Source organism: Anomaloglossus baeobatrachus, chromosome 1 (assembly GCF_048569485.1).
Source record: "Anomaloglossus baeobatrachus isolate aAnoBae1 chromosome 1, aAnoBae1.hap1, whole genome shotgun sequence".
Classification (NCBI taxonomy): domain Eukaryota; kingdom Metazoa; phylum Chordata; class Amphibia; order Anura; family Aromobatidae; genus Anomaloglossus; species Anomaloglossus baeobatrachus.
The window spans coordinates 621,353,621-621,376,664 of record NC_134353.1 but is presented as its reverse complement, the minus strand read 5'-3'; positions in this window follow the sequence as shown (position 1 = coordinate 621,376,664).

Genomic DNA, 23,044 nt, shown 5'->3' with positions numbered 1-23,044 from the left:
ACATTTGGAACTCCATTCTATGTCTGAACTGGGTGCAAAAAACCTAAAAAAACATCACTATGGGGAGATAAGGTATGCACACCAGTGACTATGGAAGGGGAATACATGGAATAGCAGAAACTGCTGTGTGAATACTGACATGAAAAATTCAATAGCTATTTGTAAGAATGAAATGTGAAAAATGGAACCTGCATTACTGCCATGAATATATGAATAAAGAGAAATTTAGCTACTGAATTGATCAATGCAATAGAGCCCCAACACTACGCCAAAGTATTTCTCTACGTTGGGGTCCCTAGCTTGTGTGTGTCCTCTCATGCAGTTAAAAAACTTACCGTGTATGGGAGGCTGAGACCCAGGCTATATATACGATGTGGATTGGCAATAGGTGTGTATGGGGAGGGTTCAATAGCTATTTGTAAGAATGAAATGTGAAAAATGGAACCTGCATTACTGCCATTTCGTTTGTGAACCCTCCCCATACACACCTATTGCCAATCCACATCGTATATATAGCCTGGGTCTCAGCCTCCCATACACGGTAAGTTTTTTAACTGCATGAGAGGACACACACAAGCTAGGGACCCCAACGTAGAGAAATACTTTGGCGTAGTGTTGGGGCTCTATTGCATTGCTCAATTCAGTAGCTAAATTTCTCTTTATTCATATATTCATGGCAGTAATGCAGGTTCCATTTTTCACATTTCATTCTTACAAATAGCTATTGAATTTTTCATGTCAGTATTCACACAGCAGTTTCTGCTATTCCATGTATTCCCCTTCCATAGTCACTGGTGTGCATACCTTATCTCCCCATAGTGATGTTTTTTAGGTTTTTTGCACCCAGTTCAGACATAGAATGGAGTTCCAAACGTTATTCCTTAATGTTAGCAGTTTTTCGTTTGTGAACCCTCCCCATACACACCTATTGCCAATCCACATCGTATATATAGCCTGGGTCTCAGCCTCCCATACACGGTAAGTTTTTTAACTGCATGAGAGGACACACACAAGCTAGGGACCCCAACGTAGAGAAATACTTTGGCGTAGTGTTGGGGCTCTATTGCATTGATCACTTCAGTAGCTAAATTTCTCTTTATTCATATATTCATTGCAGTAATGCAGGTTCCATTTTTCACATTTCATTCTTACAAATAGCTATTGAATTTTTCATGTCAGTATTCACACAGCAGTTTCTGCTATTCCATGCATTCCCCTTCCATAGTCACTGGTGTGCATACCTTATCTCCCCATAGTGATGTTTTTTAGGTTTTTTGCACCCAGTTCAGACATAGAATGGAGTTCCAAACGTTATTCCTTAATGTTAGCAGTTTTTCGTTTGTGAACCCTCCCCATACACACCTATTGCCAATCCACATCGTATATATAGCCTGGGTCTCAGCCTCCCATACACGGTAAGTTTTTTAACTGCATGAGAGGGCACACACAAGCTAGGGACCCCAACGTAGAGAAATACTTTGGCGTAGTGTTGGGGCTCTATTGCATTGATCAATTCAGTAGCTAAATTTCTCTTTATTCATATATTCATGGCAGTAATGCAGGTTCCATTTTTCACATTTCATTCTTACAAATAGCTATTGAATTTTTCATGTCAGTATTCACACAGCAGTTTCTGCTATTCCATGTATTCCCCTTCCATAGTCACTGGTGTGCATACCTTATCTCCCCATAGTGATGTTTTTTAGGTTTTTTGCACCCAGTTCAGACATAGAATGGAGTTCCAAACGTTATTCCTTAAAGATGGGAAATAAATGTCCTCCACCAGTACCCCTGGTCCCCAGGTGTGGCCAATGTCACCCCCGCAGGCCCATCTCCTCTTTCTGATCTTCTAAAATGGTGGGCACATGAGTTGTTCGCCTGCTGCAGTCATCCTCATTTGATTTTTTTCCCATTTGACATGTCAGGTGGGAGAGAAAAGTCCTCACCTTGTCCTGCCGTGGTCTTCCTCGGTACCTTCATGAGCGTTGAGTCCCCCACTTCGCCTCCTTCTCCTCTTCTTCTGTAAAAATGGCGGGCATATGCTCAAAGAGACTGCGGTGACGTCACTGAGGTTGCTGCAGTTCACAGTGTCATTGATGTGACCCGGAAAGTGTACAGTGTAATTTCACTGAGGTCACTGAAGGCACACTCTTCACATTGATTGCCTGCACTTCCAGGACATGGGGGATGCATTCTCTGAGCGTGCACCCCATATGCTGGAAGACGGAATCGTCGTGGGATCTCAAAAATTGATTACGGTCGACCAGAATGTGATTTGGTTTTCAATTTTTGTTGTTTTTTTCCTTGCAATTTATTTTCAATAAATTGTTGAAAGAGGGAATGTGTTGGGGAGTGTTTTTCCAAATACATTTTTTTGTTGTCTTTATTTTTTTTAACTGACTGGGTTAGTAATGTTGGGTATCTGATAGACACCTTGGCATTACTAACTCCTGGGCTTGATGCCAGCGGACATAACATAGCTGGCATCAACCACGTATTATTACCCTGTTTGCCACCTAGATGTTCTGGGACACCAGGGCCTTCCTTTTATTCCATTAGATCTGTTTCATGTGCTGTCCTACATTTTGATCAGATGAATCCACTCTGCCAGCCTGCTGCAATAGCAAGATCTAAATCTCCTTACATTTTAACTTGCTGCTCTTGTGCTACTTTCTGACTAGAAACCATTATTTAATATTTATTTAATGACCTTCAGCTTGATCTTAAGCCATGGTGACTTGATGAGTGAATGCTCTGCAGGAAGATTGATCTTGTGCACGACTAGATAGGTCCATAAATGAAACCTGCATCTCCTGGGATAAAACTGCATTTTTTTGCTAAGAGATGCAGATTTTGTGCTGGAATTTACACACCAAATTCCTGCACTAATATTGCATATCCTGTCAAAAAAACACATCAAAACAGGATTTGGCTTTGATGCAGGTTTTGTGCAGGAATTTGGTTTACAAATCTGCATCTCCTGGCAGAAAACCGCACAAATATTGCAGATTTAATGCAGCTTCAGTGTGGTTTTCTGCCACAAGATGCAGATTTAGTGCATACATTTCTGCACCAATCTGCATCTCCTAGCAGAAAACCACACCTAAACTGCAGTTTTTGCCAGTAGGTGCAAATGTGTGTTCTAAAATTTATACGTCTAATTGCACCAAATCTGCATCTCCTGGAGAAAAAAAAACGCATCAAAACATGATGAGAATTTAATGCAGTATTGATGCATGATTAGATATCGTGGGAACCTCCAACTGTGACGTCCGGAAAACTGACCTGAGATGAACCTGTTGAACTGAGTGACCTCACATCAGGTGAACTCTTTGAACTCATTGCTGGATTACCGTTTTAAGATATGTGCGCACACTGAGTATTTGGTTGCAGATATGGCTGCATCAAAACTGCATGTCCTGGCAAAAAAGGACCGAAACAGCATCCATTTTTGGTGCGGTTTCAGTGAGATTTGTTTTAGGAGATGCAACCAAATACTCAATATGCGCACAACGCCTAATGCGGCAATCTGGCAGCGAATTCAACTGAGTTCACTGAGTGTAGTGGGTCACAACATAGATGCGCATAAAGCAAATACACTGCCTCTCAGTGTGGGGGCGCAGCTAACTGCAACCAATCACAGTTGCTGGTGGGCGGGGAAAGCAGTGCATATTCAATGAATGTTAATTAGCTGCTCTGGAAGTGAATGCACCACCTGGAAGCAGCTTGCCGCCATGATAGATCCTTGGTAAGTAGACCACGCATGACCCTAGCTTCATATCCCTTCATATAGGCTTGAACATGTAAATACCATTTGCATGCTTCCCTGAAGGAAACAAACTGACTGCAGTCCCTAGCAAATCTTTCCGGAAGGGGCAGTTTGGGTTTGGCAACCAATGGCGGACTGCACTTGTTGCTATTTTGGCTTGACAACTAAACTTCACACTTTTGACAAGTGTAAACACTGCGTTTGACAAATAGAACGCGGTCAAAATGCATGCATTTTGACCCTGTTTTCCTTGCATCTTCATTGCGTTTTGGCCAGTGCGTTTTGAGATTGAGAATTCAATGGCTGGAAAATGTTCACAAAACGCAATGAAGAAGCGACGTGTTGTTTTTTTAGGCAAAGATTTTGACAAATATTTGTCAAACAAAACGCTGCCTAAAAAAATGCAACGTGCACATGGAAATTTTAATTTCTCATAGACTTTGCTGGGGAAGCACAACACATGCATTTTTTCAATGACACAGTGCAGTTTAAAACGCGACCAAAACGCAAGAAAAAATGCAACATGCGAACAGACCGTAATACACAGAAATAAAAAAGCTTTCAAGGCTATTGTTCCTTACAGATAGACGTGCGGCACGCAGCAGTTACTTCATTGTTTGCACCTTTCTCTCTAAAACGCAACTACATGTATAAGAAACCTGAGTAAATTATGAGCCGGAGCAGTGGCATAACTACCGCGGTCGCAGTGGTCGCGATCGCGACCGGGCCCGGGAGGTCAGGGGCTCGGCGGCCGCCAGGCAGATCAGCAGCCAGCCCCTGTCAGTGTGAGAGGAGCTGCGCTGATCTGTCACAGACCTCGCGGCCGCTATTTGACCCGCTGCCGCCGACGACACTGGGCCCCCCTGCCTGATGTCAGCGGCGGCACTGGGGCCCCCTACCTGGTGTCAGCGGCTGCGTCGTCTCCCCCGTCACCGCGCACAGTAATGATGAAGCATAGCGCGGCCGGTGCTGCGCTATGCATCACCGTTCTCCCCCTGTGCGATGACGTCACTCCCGAGCAACTGCTGTGCTGAGTGCACAGAGTGCAGGACAGGAGGATGCCGACCGCAGCATTGGGAGAACGAGCAGCGGGGAGGACAGCAGCAGTGGAAGGAAGAGAGAAGGTGAGTACTTGTTGTTTTTTTTAATATGAGTAAACGGTGGCCAGAGGCTTGGGAAGGCAGTTCTGGGGAAGCTGCATTATTGTACATGGAAGCCTGGAGAGGCTGCTTTATACATGGAGGTCTGAGGAGGCTGCATTATATGTGGAGGTCTGGGGTAGCTGCATTATTAAACATGGAGGCCTGGAGATACTGCATTATACATGGAGGCCTGGAGATACTGCATTATACATGGAGGCCTTAGGAGGCTGGGTGCATTGTTATACATGGAGGCCTGGAGAGGCTGGCTGCTATATTATACATGGAGGCCTGAGGAGGCTGGGTGCATTGTTATACATGGAGGTGGTCTGGAGAGACTGGGTGCTATATTATACATGGAGGCCTAAGGAGGCTGGGTGCATTGTTATACATGGAGGCCTGGAGAAGCTGGCTGCTACATTATACATGGAGGCCTGAGGAGGCTGGCTACACATGGAGGCCTGGAGAGGCTTGCTGCATTATTATATATAGAGGTCTGGGAGGGCTGCATAATACAAAATGAAGGACACCTTATACATGGAATATAGGGGTGCCTTATGCATGGAGGAGAATGGGGCTGCATAATGCAATATGAAGTTTTATGGGGTTGCGTTATAATACATATAGGACTATGGGGGCTACATTATAATATATGGAGGACTATGGAGGCTACCTTATACATGGACTATGGGGGTGCATTATAAAACATTGGGGACTATGTGGTGCAGTGTAATATATGGAGAACTATGGGATGAATTATAATATATGGAGAACTATGAGAAATTCATTATAATAATTGGAGGGCTACTTTATACAAGGAGGACTATAGGGCTGCATTATAATATATGGAGGCCTATGTGGTGCAGTATAATACATGGAGAACTATGGGGTGAAATATAATACATAGAGAACTATGAGAAATTCAAGATAATAATTGAAGGGCTACTTTATACATGGAGGATTATGGGGGTGCATTATAATATATGGAGGACTATGTGGTGCAGTATTATATATTGAGTACTATGGTGTGAATTATAATGCATGGAGAACTATGGGAAATGCATTATAATACATGGAGGACTATGGAAGTGTATTCTAATATATGAAGGGTTATGTGGGACCCTTTATACTATTTGGAAGGCTATGTGGGTGCCATTATTGTATTTGGAGAACTATATACAAGGGGGGACAAAGATACAAGCAGGGGATGGGAACATTTTGTGCTGAGGGAAAAAGGCTCTTTTTTCTCAGCACCCAGCTTTCCCATGCTCTGCTATACATCTTCTCTCAGCACCCAGCTTTCCCATGCTCTGCTATACATCATGTCTCAGCACCCAGCTTTCCCATGCTCTGATATGGGAAAGCTGGGTGCTGAGGGAAAGATGTATAGCAGAGCATGGGGAAGCAGTGTGCCGAGGACAAGATGGATATCAGAAAATAGGAAAGCTGGGTGCTGATAGAGGGATTTCAGATCATGGGAAATCTGGGTGCTGTGGGTAAGAGCCAAGTGTCAGCATCATTATCCTGTACCCCGAGTGTCAGTGTCATTATCCTGTACCCTAAATGTCAATGTACGTGGAGGGGGGGCCCAGGTCTGAACTTTGCACCGGGGCCCATCAAACTCTAGTTACGCCCCTGAGCCGGAGGTTTTCAGTCCAATCCCAAAATAATGACTTTCCAACCACTATATATGGTTGATATACTGCATATCAAAATCACGTCTTCCAAATTTATATGGTTTGGTGGCAAAGGTAAAGCTTTTTCATAAGGTTTTGGTGATAAGTTTCTACTGTATATATACCATTCACAGTTAATTTGTAACAACCATCAACACGGCAATATTCTGCTCCATTCCTACATTTCTCAAATGCTTCTTAGGTTTCTGGTTAAAACTAATTATTACAGCATTCAAGAGCCCTATTGTAATTATTCTCCTCAAGCCATTCAGGGGCTGCCTCATCCAAGAACAGTTTGCTTGCTCCCTGACCGCGCGCTTGCATTCAGTATAAAAGTTAACATTGGGTGGAAAGCTAATCCAGACCAGAGACATCAGAAACGAGTTAGAAATGCAGTAGACGGGCAGAATACCACTATAATGGTGGTTTGTCAGGCTTAAAGCATGCAGCAGGTTCCCTTTAAATCAATGTTTTGAGTGTTAGTTTCAAATTGAGACCTGCGAATATTAACTTTCCATTAAGTAATTTTCTTTTTAAATGATGACATTTTATCTGTGACAAGAATCCTATCTTCAGCAACATAATCACAGGAATGAACATATCACTACCTCACATGAGATGAGCGCAATCATCTCCTGCTGTGTAGCAAAGTCTGAACTGTCTGACCGCGCTGTGAACATTCACTGATCCGAATGACAGGGAACACACACACAATCAAAACTTGAAGATTGAATACAATAACGTATCCAGACCTTGATCACATACACCTTTAAAACCATCTTAAAAATAAAGACTCTGCGTCATGTATGGTAATGTACACTCCATTCTTTAACTCCTTGAAACCAGCAGGTTTTTGAGATCTGCTGTTATAGTATTTGTAGTTTGTTCTTGCCATTATTTATCTGTTTCAAAGTGATTATCATTTCCACAATGCAGGTTGGAAGAAATTGATAATAGTGGTGTTATGAAAGATATCTTATTGAGCTAGCATTGCTAAGCTGGCTGCTTTTCCAAAACTACCATTCCAATTTGCTGCTATGCAGAAGTCCAGAGTGTTTTACCAAACTGACACAAACATGTTGTCACGATTCCTCTGTGCAGAGCATCTTGCACACTAGGAGATGCTCTGCTGCGCTTTTCTGGACTACTAAGCTGTCAGTGACACACTTCCTCTGCATGGAGCATCTTGCACATTGGGAAATGCTCTGCTGTGTTTTCCTGAGCACTGAGCTGTCAGGTTGATTGAAAGCACATGATTCCATGCAGGTTCTGGGAGGTGCTGATTACGCAGGTGTTCTAACTTCCTGGTAATTGCTTTGCTTCTTTTCTTTCTTTCTGAGCATGCTCTCCCATAACCTTACCAGTCGTATATCCTGGTTTTGTAGTTGTGCTGGTGGACTGTGTCTCTGCATTAGTTCTGATCTTTGTTTCTTGACCCCAAACCGTTGTTTGACTCCTCTCTGCCTGTTCCTTGGTCTTGTCTTGACCCCCTGGCTTTGGACCTCGGACCGTTACCTGACCACGTCTCTGTCTTCTCCCTAAATCTATTACGTACCCTCCTGGAATTCTGACCCTCAGATTGTGAACTGACCACGCTTCTGTGAACTCCCTGTGTCCTCCTGTTACCTGACCCCGGCTTGCCTGACTACTCTTCCATCTGTACTATCCGTAAGTAGTGACATGCATTACAAATGTGTTTGAACTTTACTGTATTTGATATGTCTAATTTTCATTTGGTAAGGTTTATATCTCATTGTAGTAATTTAACTATTAGATGGAAAAGTGGACATTAAACTGGTTTCCATGACTAAGGGTACGCTCCCACTTGTGAATAACTTATGATGATTCTCCCATAATAGAGCATCGGATGCTATATGCCAATGACGCTCAGCTAAAACGAGTGTGAGCTGTTTCATCTACTGTTCTCCATTTCTCTCACATGCAGGAATAAGAGCACAGGTGAGAAGATGTAGAGTTCTGTCAACCATATATCCCCCCCCACACACTTCCTGCAGTGCCATTCTGGGTACTGATAGGTTGCTGTAACATCCAGAGTTAAAAATGACCACTATTGCTGCCATAGTCTATGTTCTCAATTGACCAGGCAATATTTTACATATAAAATAGACAATATAGAAATTGCCAATCCAGTGTGGAGATGACAATGAAATAAACACAGTTTGGACAAAATCTGCTGTGGATAATGTAATGATTTACAGGATATAGACACTTGTATGGAAAAGGGGTAACCTTAATAGTGAGGTGTCCGAATGCAATATAACTACACAAATCAAAAGATTATTATTAAGAGGAAAAATTATGACAAATTTGGCATCTCAGAAACTTGGTTGAGTGACATGCATGATTGGAACATGCAGCTGGAAGGATACAGCTTATTCAAAAGAATAGAACTAAGAAAAAATGAGGAAGAGTTGCATTGCATGTTAAAAAAGAACACATCCCTACAGAAATTAAAGTTTCAGAGAATGATAATCTATATCTAGGAGATAATTGGTAAGAATTAATGGAAAAAACAATGGGAAGGATAATGGGTATTTATTGTAGACCACCTGCACAAACAGAGGATATGGATGAGATTTTTTAAATACCAAACGGCCAGGTTGACAAAAAAATGAAATAGTCATTATGGAAGATTTCAAACACCCATACATTTATTGGGAATCCCTCACAGGTAAGATTAAAGGAGCCATCCAATCATTATCCTCATTTGCACAAATTGAAGCATTTCTTGCCCGTGTCGCCCAATGCAGTAACCCCCCGTCACATGTAGTTACCTTCCAAACGACGTCGCTGTGGGCGGCGAACATCCACTTCCTGAAGGGGAGGGATGTTCGGCGTCACAGCGACGTCACTCAGCGGCCGGCCAATAGAAGCGGAGGGGCGAAGATGAGCGGGACGTAAACATCCCACCCACCTCCTGCCTTCAGCATTGCCGGCAGGACGCAGGTAAGCTGTGTTCATCGTTCCCGGGGTGTCACACCTAGCAATGTGTGCTGCCTCGGGAACAATGAACAACCGGACGTTCGATTTTTAGAACATGAGCGACGTGTCAACGATGAATGAGAAGGTGAGTATTTCTGCTCGTTCACCGTCGCACGTAGCTGTCACACGCTACGATATCACTAACGATGCCGGATGTGCATCACTTACGACGTGACCCCGCCGACATCTCGTTAGATATATTGTAGCATGTAAAGCCCGCTTTAGTTAAAAGGATTTGGGGGGTATGTTAAAAGCAAAAGAAAAGTGAAGGTGACCATTGGACCTTTGGAGTCCTGCAGAATTTAAATAGATGAAACAGTGAACAAGATTTGTATTTCGTATTTGTCCTCTCCCAAAAAACTAATGCAACCAAGAAACGGTTAATTGGGCTTGCAATACGATTCAGCAAGCAAGTAAAAATGCGGGTGTTACAGCTGTTGAATTGGAAGAAGACAGTGGAACATTTTGAATTTACAGAGAGAATGCGGAAACAATGAGGAGAACTCAGAATTTGTTGGAGTTCATGGAAGTTTCTATCCAGGTGCCCAGAAAGTTAGGGGTACTTTGCACGTTGCGACATCGCTACTGCGATGTCGTTGGGGTCAAATCGAAAGTGCTGCACATCCGGCGCCAGTAACGACGCCGCAACGTGTCAAGCCTAGATGCACCGATAAACGATCGCAAAAGCGTCGAAAATCGGTGATCTGTGTAGTGTCGGTCATTTCCATAATTTCGCTGCAGCGACAGGTACGATGTTGTTCCTCGTTCCTGCGGCAGCACACATCACTGTGTATGAAGCCGCAGGAGCGAGGAACATCTGCTTACCTGCGTCCTGCCTGCAATGAAGAAGGAAGGAGGTGGGCGGGATGTTTACGTCCTGCTCATCTCCGCGCCCTCCACTTCTATTGGCCGCATGCCGTGTGACGTCGCTGTGATGCCGCACGACCCGCCCCCTTAGGAAGGAGGCGGGTCGTCAGCCAGAATGACGTAGAAGGGCATGTAAGTGCGTGTGAAGCTGCCATAGCGATAATGTTCGCTACGGCATCTATCACAAGAGATCGCATCTGCGACGGGGGCGGGGACTATCGCGCTCGGCATCGCTACAATCGGCTAGCGATGTCGCAGTGTGCAAAGTACCCCTTATTGGAAGAAGGGAAAGAGTCATCCAAGAAATTGTGAATAAGTCTGGTGTGACAAGAGCGTGAATTGATGATCGTAATGAAGCCAAAGTACAATGTGAAATTGGTATGGTTCCATTTTTCATTGTGTGAACAAAGGAGTGTGTTGAAAATGTATGAGTTCTCCTAGGATTTCTGGAAGAACTAAAGCAGGTGAATCTGGAAGGCGGAGGATTGCAGAACAGCTTCATCAAGTCGATATGAGTGGCAACCGTTTTGGGGTTTTGGCCCAAAGAAGAAGTGAATCTACCTGATATGTATGTTGTCTCGGATGGCAGACGACTGAGGTTCTATACTGAAAGGAAACAAGATCTGCAAAAGAGAATGTGGAGGATCTAGATATGGCAAATCTTTTGTCAACTCAAAGCTAAGGTACCCAGACACTAGCCTCTGTGACATACTATATTGCTCAGTGTCAGACTGGACAGTAGTTTTGACTTAAAATGAGTCTCACTAACACACTAACCATTGGAAGGAGTCACAGAGAGAGAGGTCTGACAAAGAGGCATATCTAAGAGATAGGGTGACAGGGAAAGTTTTTTGGTCTGGAATAGAGATGAGCGAACCGGTCGCGGTTCGGCTCGAGGTCGGTTCGCCGAACGGAGCTCCCGTTCGAGTTCGGTTCGTCGAACGTTCGACGAACCGAACTCGAACCAATAGGCTATAATGGGAGGCAATCACAAACACATAAAAATGCATTATAAATGTACACATACAGTTAATAAACATTGCCATAACACTTACCGGTCCCCGCGATCCCTCCTGCACTCTGTCTCCTGCCGCTATTCCATCCGATGATCGCTGAATCCTCCCGGTGACCGGCACTGCCAGCAGAGATGCAGGACCTATCGTGACGTCGAAATAGCCATGTGACCAGTCACGTGGCTATTATCTCATTGGCTACAGACTGGTCACATGACTATGACGCGTCATGTAGGACATGCGAGTGCATCTCTCCGGTACACGGTGCACATTTGTGTATCGCCGTGTACCGGCGACATGCTCTAGCACACGGTCGACTCCCCGTTCCGTTAGGGACCGGCTGACACAGCCGGTCATTAATGGAGATCACCGTTGCCATAGCAACGCAGTTAGCGGTGACGTCACCACTAACCGCGGCTCCGGGAGCACCGTTGCTATGGTAACGCGTCTGTCAGCGTTACCGCTGTTACCGCTAGCAGCACTGATCTCTCACGGAGTGAATGCTCCACGGGAAGCAGTGTCTTCCCCCATGCAGCAGTGATGTAACAGAGCTGCATTTGTTGAACGAGAAAGACAGAAGACCATGGATCGTGGAGGGCTGACAGGGTGTAATAAAGATGGAGTCTCTAATGTGTCTGTGTATTTATTTCTTTTAAAGTATTTTTTCTCCGTGTGGTGTCTTTTTTTTAACCCTTTATTGGAGATTCTTAATGGCCGGGTCAAATGTGCCTGACATTAAGAATCTCTGGCTTAATACTGGCTAGTAAAACAAAGCCAGTATTAACTCATGATTACCCAACAAGCCACCCGGCTCCAGGGCTGTTGGAAGAGTTGGATACAGCGCCAGATGATGGCGCTTCTATGAGAGCGCCATTTTCTGGGATGGCTGCGGACTGAAATTCGCAGCAGAGGCGCCCAGAAACCTCGGGCTAACCTGTGCTGCGGATTCCAATCCCCAGCTGCCTAGTTGTACCTGGCTGGACACAAAAATGGGGCGAAGCCCACGTCATTTGTTTTTTAATTATTTTAGGAAACAAGTGAAATAATTAAAAAAAACGGGCTTCCCTATATTTTTGGTTCCCAGCCGGGTACAAATAGGCAACGGGGGGTTGGAGGCAGCCCGTGGCTGCCTGCTGTACCTGGCTAGCATACAAAAATATGGCGAAGCCCACTTCATTTTTTTGGTGGGCAAAAAACTTCTACATACAGTCCTGGATGGAGTATGCTGAGCCTTGTAGTTCTGCAGCTGCTGTCTGCTCTTCTCCATACAGACAGACAGCAGCTGCAGAACTACAAGGCTCAGCATACTCCATCCAGGACTGTATGCAGAAGTTTTTTGCCCACCAAAAAAATGACGTTGGCTTCGCCATATTTTTGTATGCTAGCCAGGTACAGCAGGCAGCCACGGGCTGCCTCCAACCCCCAGTTGCCTATTTGTATCCGGCTGGGAACCAAAAATATAGGGAAGCCCTTTTTTTTTTAATTATTTCACTTATTTCATGAAATAATTAAAAAACAAATGACGTGGGCTTCGCCCCATTTTTGTGTCCAGCCAGGTACAACTAGGCAGCTGGGGATTGGAATTCGCAGCACAGGTTAGCCCGAGGTTTCTGGGCGCCTCTGCTACGAATTGCAGTCCGCAGCCGTCCCAGAAAATAGCGCTCTCATAGAAGCGCCATCATCTGGCGCTGTATCCATTTCTTCCAACATCCCTGGAGCCGCGTGGCTTGTTGGGTAATCATGAGTTAATACTGGCTTTGTTTTACTAGCCAGTATTGAGCCAGAGATTCTTAATGTCAGGCACGTTTGACCCGGCCATTAAGAATCTCCAATAAAGGGTTAAAAAAAAGACACCACACAGAGAAAAAATACTTTAATAGAAATAAATACACAGACACATTAGAGACTCCATCTTTATTACCCCCTGTCAGCCCTCCACGATCCATGGTCTTCTGTCTTTCTCGTTCAACAAATGCAGCTCTGCTACATCATTGCTGCATGGGGGAAGACGCTGCTTCCCGTGGAGCATTCACTCCGTGAAAGCTGCACGAGAAGCAGCGTGCAGCCTTCACTCCGTGAGTGATCAGTGCTGCTAGCGGTAACAGCGGTAACGCTGACAGACGCGTTGCCATAGCAACGGTGCTCCCGGAGCCGCGGTTAGCGGTGACGTCACCGCTAACTGCGTTGCTATGGCAACGGTGATCTCCGTTAATGACCGGCTGTGTCAGCCTGTCCCTAACGGAACGGGGAGTCGACCGTGTGCTAGAGCATGTCGCCGGTACATGGTGATACACAAATGTGCACCGTGTACCGGAGAGATGCACTCGCAGGTCCTACATGACGCGTCATAGTCATGTGACCAGTCTGTAGCTAATGAGATAATAGCCACGTGACTGGTCACATGGCTATTTTGACGTCACGATAGGTCCTGCATCTCTGCTGGCAGTGCCGGTCACCGGTAGGATTCAGCGATCATCGGATGGAATAGAGGCAGGAGACAGAGTGCAGGGATCGCAGGGACCGGTAAGTGTTATGGCAATGTTTATTAACTGTATGTGTACATTTATAATGCATTTTTATGTGTTTGTGATTGCCTCCCATTATAGCCTATTGGTTCGAGTTCGGTTCGTCGAACGTTCGACGAACCGAAGTCGAACGGGACCTCGGCTCCGCGAACCGACCTCGAGCCGAACCGCGACCGGTTCGCTCATCTCTACTAATGAGCCAAGGCTTGTACCAAATTTGAAATGTGGCTACATATTCTGAACATGTTTGCTGATCTCTACTCTCTACATTAAATGCAGCTAAGAGCAGTTTTAATTGGGAATAGAATAGGTGTAACCCTGATTAACAGTAGAACTACTGAGGTAGTCATTTTGACTACTTTGCACCATGTATTTCTATATAGGTGTCACGAGTCCAGTAGTTCTAGTGTTAAGACTTATAATTTTATATAATGCAGCAGCAAGGACTATAAGTAACAGCAGTAAAGAATGTAAGGCTATAATCACTGCTTAGATGCCTCTAATACACTATCCCTTCCCCACTAGCTCTCCCAATAATAATGGTAGCAAAAAATGGTATTACTTGAGACTAGATTTGAATTAGCACTTTAAAGGACTTTTGTGTTAACAAATCAGCAGCATGGTCTGTAAGGCTAGAATCCCTGCCTACATCATGTCTCTAATACACAATCCCTTCTCCAGTAGCTCTCCCTACACTAACTGCAGCTAAGAGTGGTAATATTAGAGAATAGAATCTATTTGAATTATCCCTGAAAAGGACTATTGGTTTAATGTAACATCAACAAGGACTGTAAGGCTTTATAATGATGTAACACACTGTCCCTTGTGAAGCAGAAGCTCTCCTTACACTATTTATGGGTACAGTGCATTAAACATGGCGTTCTTGAGTCTTATATGGACCTGATAATGCGATCAGGCCAACCAATCACAGTAACAGCAGTAATCAACATGGCTATGGCATTAACGTAATTGGCAGGCAATCCCCACATGTTTAGTGGCTGAAAATCAGTATGGCAATCGAGCACAAGGATAATTGATCAAGTTTCAAGCATAATAAGCACCCTGATGCACTATCAAGTACCGAGCAGTGCCAAGCACACTCGATCATCCCTAATAGTAACAACATCAGAGGTGGTGAGTTAAGCCTTAAATATTGGATGAAAATCATCTCATCATTGCTTTTTAAACTGCCAATCCAATCAGCTAATACTGTGCCTTTTCATTGCCTGAACATTAATGTACCATCGTATATATAGTATGACAAACTTTTCATGCTTGCAATTCTTTTTTATCTGACACTATGTCTTGTCTGTGTCTATATCTGTAGATAAAGTAGCTAAATAACATGTTGAATTTATATAATAAATAAGTGTGTGCTTATTAGAGATAAGAAAAAACATTCTCAGGACCCTGGTCTCTTGTAAAGCTTCCATGTTAGCTGTCACTGACTGTCAGACCAAAGCCTTGCAAACCTCTTACCTATCTCGTGCTACAATAATGACACTATGACTGCTAGAAAAGGGTCCTGCAAATCTTTTTCCAAACTCTAGTATTTGTATAACTAAAAGAGAAAAATAATTTATCATCCCTTTAATTGCCATCTCTATAAATAATTTTGAAAAAGCTCATTCCCATCTTTTAGTGGACCATTTCCGAAATAATTAATTTTCTGCAAAACAATAAAAACTGTGAAACCAACCATGAGGATATTCTTTGATCGGTATTTCAAAGATCTTTAGAACTGAACATTTTCACTTCACATAATTTTAGCATTTTTATGTAATCACTATTAAGAAATAATCATAAACCTTGGTATTTGGTGAGTGACCCCATCAGTATGTTTAATGGAATGAAGGTGTACATGAACGGACTTGTGTTATTACTACATATACACCAGTTGTGTTTAATGGTGCAAAACGTACTACATAAATTAGCATTTCGTTATTACATTTCTCTTGTAAAGTGAATCATAATCAATGTAAAATCATAATAAGCTAATTATACTCACATAATGATATGAAAATTCATTAAAAAAACACATTATGACACCTTTAATTTTTGCAGAGCTGTTGCTGCAAGATCATGTGTAGATAAAGTTATGCTCAAAAGCACTTGTACAATTTAACAGAAATACTCCTTTATATGTAATAATTTAAAATAGAAATATACTCTATTATACAATATGGTTCCTGTGGCTGTATGTCATGGCCTGTATATAATTACTCAAATATTTGCATTCTTCTTAGTTCTTTTTGACATGCAAATTAGCTCTTTTTGACATGCAAATACATAGACTGAATATGTTGGCAGTTTCTGTTCAAGTCAGTGGAATTCCACATAATCTGCTCTAAATTGTATTCTGTGATTAAATTTGACAAATCCAGTTGCAGAGATTAAGTGAATCGCCTTGACGGCTTGACCTACCTTAGGATGCAAATAGGTACCACTTTGCCACTGGTTAGAAAAAAACAACTATTCTTCAATTTTTTAAAATGTTTTTAGTTTTTGCACCACCTACTTTGCTGTTTTAAGAGAACCTTACATCTGATACATACTGCCCTATCCAGACACTGACTGCCAGAGAAAAAAATACTCCTAACAGCTTCCAGGGACTGAATCGCGTTGTAAACTAGTTAGACAGGTAAAGTCCTTAGGGGCTTCTTCCTGCCCGCTGCCTTTTATTGACAGGTCCCTGCCTACATGCGTAATAAATGCTATTCTACCATTGTTTTGTTTTACTTTGGTTTATGTAGTTATCATTATTCAGTAAAAATGACCTGGCACCATGATTTTCAATTGTGCTTTCATTTTTAGTGCAGTATGGTGACCGTAAAAACAAAGCAATTCTAGCATTTTAACATTTTCTTTCATTATATCTATAGCGTATAGATTATTTAATTTTATATTTTTGTATTTTAGACTTTTATGTAAGTAGTAGTGATGGGCGGACCCAGAATGCGAAATTCCAGATCTGCGTAAGTTCAGGGAACTCCAGCTAATAATTTGTATCCAGTCACCCTGGTAATAATAAAAAATAAAAAGAAAGACAGTAAAAATAAAGCAAGCACCATAAACTTACCGGTCTCAGCACGGCTGTATACTGCTTCTGGGTCTACTCACTCTACTTCCAGGGCTGCTTATTAGTTTCATGCATATGGACTGTTTTCCCCGCCCACTGGCAGTCCCGGCATCTCTGATAGGTTGGAGTCAGAAATCGCCCCCAGGAGGTGACAGCATACCTGGCAGCCACCAATCTCACATGCTGTCTGCATCTACTTTGGTGTAAAAATAAATAAATAAAAAAATTGGCATAGGGTCCTCCATATTCTGATACTCAGAACAGATAAAGCATACAGCTACAGGCTGCAGCCTCCAACCATGCACATTATCTTGGCTGTGGCTGTGTATCAAAATAAGAGGAACCGCATGCAGCTTTTTTTTACTGCACTCGGATGACATTCAAGTGCAGTGCGATATATGCACAGGCTGACAATGGAGGAGATGGAGAAATCACTCCCTCCCTTTCCTCCACTGCTGTGATCCCATTGAAAGATCGGATCAAATTTGTGAACAATATTTGAGAGAAAAGGGCCTTTTGTATATTGTGAGGCAGTGACAGGGGTAATATTTGAAGACCGCTATGTGTCCCCCAGAATGTGTCTGGAAACCCTCTGAGTTTGCTATAGCTATTACTGGGAGTATAGCACAAAGGGTAACAGGGAGACAGATCCCTCCTCCCAGTCCAGGCTTTGTAGCAATCCTCATGTCCGGCATTTTCGTTTAAATCATGCAGAGCACAGCAGGGTGTCTCAGTTGAGAGCCAGGCTTGGTGAAGCTAACACATGCTGTGTGAGCTGGGCTGGCTCTGTGTGGAGTGAATACAGGCCAAGAGCGTGAGCCTAGGAGAACCTTACACAGATCCCTGCGGTTAACGGGGTCCTAAGGTAACAAGACTTTTTTTGATGCAAAGAATTTGTCTATATGCACCGGCTGTGATCCGGAAGAGACTTTGACAGTGGGAAATTGGATCTATTTATGCTGCAACAATAAATAGACTGTTGGTGTGAACACGCTGCTGCCTCACTGCCTCACGTTTTTGCCCAAGCAACGCTGCTACCTCACAATACATAGAAAAAGTCTTAGATCTTAGAGCTCAGCTCCTGAAAAAACAAATGGGTCGCATTTATATTTTTGTTCAGAGTAAATATCCCTGTGGGAATATAGATGTGAATAAGGTGCAGTATATTTCCACATTAATTACTAATCATTACAAAATGGAAATTACCAATTAGCACTAAATGTAACTTACTTTATTACTTGTGACTTGTGAATTTAGCACATTAGTTCATTATAATTACTAAATCCTACACTATTTAGTGGAGAAATAAACAGAATTTTATGCTCTGTGTTCACAGTTGAATAAGAAAGGTTTTAATTATAATATAAATGCATACCGAGGTGTTTGAAATTGTGTTAACCTTGTAGAATTTTCCATATTTCTTCATAAACTGTTACCTAAAACTATATTATGCCAAAAAGTAGTTAAAGAGAGCCAAATCAAACAAATCAGTGAAAAATACTATACTTAGTCATTGCGTAAATAAACCAATAAACATATCTATGAGTGGAAAAAGTACGTGAACCTTTGAATGCAGCATTGCTGTGACCCCACTGCGCAGCAATTACTGCATTTAAACATTTTAAATATTTGTTGGCTGGTTCTATGAATCTGCTTGGAGTAATTTTAGCCCATTACTCCTTACAAAACAGCTTGAACTTTGTTATGTTGGTGGGTTTTCTCCCATGAACTGTTGCTTTAGGTCTTTCCACATTTCCATAGTACTAAGTTTAAGGCTGCTTTACACCAGACAATCTATCATGCGATAGATCGTCGGGGTCACGGTTTTTGTGACGCACATCCGGCATTGCTGGCGATGCCGGCCTGTGTGAAACCTCCTAGCGCCGCAGTATCGCTCACAAATCGTGAGTCGTGTACTGCTCGCTAGGTTCCATAATATCGTTTAATTTAGTTGTTCATCGTTTCCGTAGTAGCACACGCCGCTCCGTGTGACACCCCGGGAACGATGAACATCGCTTACCTGCGACCCGCGGCTCTCGCCGGCTATGTGGAAGGAAGGAGGTGGGCGGGATGTTTACGTCCCGCTCATCTCCGCCCCTCCGCTTCCATTGGACAGCGGCCGTGTGACGTCGCTGTGACGCTGAACGTCCCTCCCACTCCAGGAAGGGGACGTTCGCCGCCCACAGCGTGGTCGCATGAGAGGTAAGTACGTGTGACGGGCGTTACCGACTTTGTGCGCCACGGGCAGCGATTTGCCCGTGACGCAAAAAGGACGGGGGCAGGTACGATCGATGAAATTGTGAAATTGCACAATCGGTCGTACCGTGTAAAGCAGCCTTTAGAATTTTGCCAGTCCAAAACTTTTCTAATATTTTATTTTATTCTTCTGTAACCAGTATTTTATAGCACAACTTTTGTGCTTTGGATCATTGACTTGCTGCATGACCTACAGTCTCTTCAGATATACAAGTGCCCCTCAATAAATTAGAATATCCTCAAAAAGTTAATTTATTTCAGTAATTCAATACAAAAAGTGAAATACATATATTATTTAGAGTCATTACAAACAGAGGGATCTATTTCAAGTATTTATTTCTGTTAATGTTGATGATTATGGCTTACAGCGAATGAATACCCAAAAGTCATATCAGAAAATTAGAATAGTTACCACAAAACACCTGCAAATGCTACCTAAAATGGCCCCTTAGTCTTGTTCAGTAGGCTACAAAATCATGGGGAAGACTGCTGAGTTGACAGATGTCCAGAAGACAGTCATTGACATACTCCACATGGAGGGTAAGACACAACAGGTCATTGCTAAAGATGCTGGCTGTTCACAGATTGCTATATCCCAGCATATTAAGGGAAAGTTGAGTCAGGCTGGCATGTTTGCAGTTTTCCAGAAAAAAAAAATCACTGTGTGGATGTTACAAAATAGTCACTGCAGTGATAGATGAATTCACTGTGAGATGAGATTTCTACAACAGGGTCACATTTGGGGTTTTTCAGCTCTTCTGACACCTTAGTGGCTCTGCAAATATCACCCACAAACTATTCCCGCAAAATCTTTGGTCCATTAGCCAAATAGCACTCCTTCCTTCTCAGCCCTGACTTGTAGTCAAACAGTAGTTTCTGATGACATATAGGGCATCACCGTATGTGGGAGAAATTGCACAATAAATTGTGGAGTCCAATTTTACTTTTCACTCTTTTGTAATTGACAGATTTGCATCTGATATAAAAATATCATTTTTACCACTATAATGTTATACTTTCACATCCCAATGGTATAAAATTCTGTGAGGTATATGTGGGTTCAAAATTCTCACTATACCCCTAGATAAGTTTCTTAAGCAGTGACTAGTGATGAGTAGAGTTGAGCGCGGTTCGTGGTTCGTGGTTCTCCAGTTCGCGGCTCGAGTGATTTTGGGGGCTGTTCTAGATCGAACTAGAACTCGAGCTTTTTCGCAAAAGCTCGATAGTTCTAGATGCGTTCGAGAACGGTTCTAGCAGCAAAAAAAACAGCTAATTACTAGCTGGCTTTCCGCTGTAATAGTGTAAGTCACTCTGTGACTCACACTATTATGAAATTTCAGTGTATAGTGTGCGTGAACAGCGCCTTCAGATCACTGCTGTTTGTATAATGGCGATCGCCAATTATTTATTTTTTTCCCTTGTCTTCCTTCCCTAAGCGCGCGCGTGTAGTGGGGAGGGCCAGCATGTCAGCCAATCCCAGGCACACACACAGCTAAGTGGACTTTTAGCCAGAGAAGCAACGGCATGTGTGATAGGATGTCCATGTCACATGTCCCTGCATTATAAAAACGGACATTTTCCTCCAGCACGCCATTATCTGCCTTCTGCGTCCTTGGTGTCAGACATACCTGGCGCAGCTCCTATCGTCGATACAGCAGTATACGCTCCATACACAGCGCTGGACAGCATAGGGATAGCACTTTCTATCAGTCCTTTTAAGGGCTCATACCGGCAGGGTCAGAGCCATAGGTGACAGGTCCTGAAAACAGAGTTTAACAGCTACACAAGATGACAGCGTCTGTATTGCTAAGGTCAAGGATTTCCTCGCTGCATTTCCCCATTAGGAGGGATAGAAAGGCAGGCTTCCTTTCCTCTACCCAGAGACCCACAACCCTGCCACTGTACCCTCCTGCCCTTTGCACACTCCAACTCATTGTTACTAAGCCATTATACTAGGAAACACTGAGTGAACTTAGTGGCATCCTAAACATGGCTATTGGACTTCTGTATAGTCCCAGTAGTGCAAAGATATTTGCAGCACCTCTGCCTGCATTGCACACTCAAACTCATTGTTACTAAGCCATTATACTAGCAAACACTGAGTGAACCTAGTGGCATCCTAAACGTGGCTATTGGACTTCTGTATAGTCCAACTAGTGCACAGATATTTGCAGCACATCTGCCTGCATTGCACACTCAAACTCATTGTTACTAAGCCATTATACTAGCAAACACTGAGTGAACCTAGTGGCATCTCAAACGTGGCTATTGGACTTCTCTATAGTCCCACTAGTGCACAGATATTTGCAGCACGTCTGCCTGCATTGCTCACTCAAACTCATTGTTACTAAGCCATTATATTAGCAAACACTGAGTGAACTTAGTGGCATCCTAAACGTGGCTATTGGACTTCTGTATAGTCCCACTAGTGCAAAGATATTTGCAGCACGTCTGCCTGCATTGCACACTCCAACTCATTGTTACTAAGCCATTATACTAGCAAACACTGAGTGAACCTAGTGGCATCCTAAACGTGGCTATTGGACTTCTCTATAGTCCCACTAGTGCACAGATATTTGCAGCACGTCTGCCTGCATTGCACATTCAAACTCATTATAACTAAGCCATTATACTAGCAAACACTGAGTTAACTTAGTGGCATCCTAAACGTGGCTATTGGACTTCTGTATAGTCCCACTAGTGCACAGATATTTGCAGCACGTCTGCCTGCATTGCACAATCAAACTCATTGTTACTAAACCATTATACTAGCAAACACTGAGTGAACTTAGTGGCATCCTAAACGTGGCTATTGGAGTTCTGTATAGTCCCACTAGTGCAAAGATATTTGCAGCACATCTGCCTGCATTGCACACTCCAACTCATTGTTACTAAGCCATTATACTAGCAAACACTGAGTGAACCTAATGGCATCCTAAACGTGGCTATTGGACTTCTGTATAGTCCCACTAGTGCACAGATATTGGCAGCACGTCTGCCTGCATAGCACACTCAAACTCATTGTTACTAAGCCATTATACTAGCAAACACTGAGTGAACCTAGTGGCATCTCAAACGTGGCTATTGGACTTCTGTATAGTCCCACTAGTGCACAGATATTTGCAGCACGTCTGCCTGCATTGCACATTCAAACTCATTATAACTAAGCCATTATACTAGCAAACACTGAGTTAACTTAGTGGCATCCTAAACGTGGCTTTTGGACTTCTGTATAGTCCCAGTAGTGCACAGATATTTGCAGCACGTCTGCCTGCATTGTACACTCAAACTCATTGTTACTAAGCCATTATACTAGCAAACACTGAGTGAACCTAGTGGCATCCTAAACGTGGCTATTGGACTTCTGTATAGTCCCACTAGTGCAAAGATATTTGCAGCACGTCTGCCTGCATTGCACACTCAAACTCATTGTTACTTACTAAGACATTATAATACCAAAAATTGAGTAAACAGTATACAAGAAGTGGCTGTTGTACTCCATTAGTGCCCCACTGGTGCCAAGCTATTTCTAGCACCTGTGCAGGACACCCTCCTGCTCTGTTTTTAATAATCTATAATGATAGCAAAAAATACTGCCATTTAGTGGCATCATAGAACTGGATGTTGTATTCCATTATTGTCCCACTGGTGCCAAGCTATTTCTAGCACCTGTGCAGGACACCCTCCTGCTCTGTTTTTAATAAGCTATAATGATAG